The following is an 844-nucleotide window of genomic DNA, read 5'->3' as shown; positions in this document are numbered from 1 at the left end:
GAGCATACCTATTCTTTACCCTTTGGACCAGGTATAAAGAACATTGACTAATCCTATGCTTGGTTACTGAATGTGCGGCTAGGCTGGGAGGATACCGGCTCTCACTTTGGAGCTCCCACGTTCCCCTCGCCTGAGGGCTAACATCTACACTTCAGCACCCAAAAAATAAGTATGAATTGAGGATTTTAGTTTGTCACTCTAAAATCTCCAATTCTACGCCCAATAATTTTTATTTCCCTATTTCTTTGCACTAACCTTTCAAGAACTTTGACCTCCCTAAATCTTGCATGTAATCTTCACTTTAGTTGTAAAACTCAACATATTTTAGCAAATCAATGGGTCAGATTGAAAGTAAATTAAGATTGAAGTGAAAAGATCATCACAACTTCTTTAACATTCTCATGGCACAACCAATTCAAATCACCATTTCACAAAATCTCAAGACAAGGAGAAAGACAGAGAAAACTACTCATCTTCCTTTCTTTACATCACACAAAATTCTCCTTCGAAGCGACAAGGAGGAAGAAATCTCTCACTTTCCTCCCACTCTTACAATCTCTCGAAGAATTTCTCACAATACTAACCCTAAATTACACTCTCTATACTCTAATGGACACACGTGGACACCCCCCTCTCGGCCTCCAAATTGTTCTTTTAAAGTTATAGAAGAGTTTTCAAGAGTTGCCCAAGCGTCCCTTCAAAAATCGTCCAAATTCAATGCTTTTGTTGAGAGAACCGACGTGCTCGCCGTCGACAACCTCGATGGTGCCGTCAGCGTCCTTCTAGAATATTTAATTCTAGACTCTTGCAAAAAACCCGTCGCCGGCGGCGTCGAGCCCGCCGT

The sequence above is a fragment of the Phalaenopsis equestris genome, unplaced genomic scaffold (genome assembly GCF_001263595.1).
Source record: "Phalaenopsis equestris unplaced genomic scaffold, ASM126359v1 Scaffold233290, whole genome shotgun sequence".
In the NCBI taxonomy this organism is placed as follows: Eukaryota; Viridiplantae; Streptophyta; class Magnoliopsida; order Asparagales; family Orchidaceae; genus Phalaenopsis; species Phalaenopsis equestris.
This window is presented reverse-complemented; position numbering follows the sequence as displayed.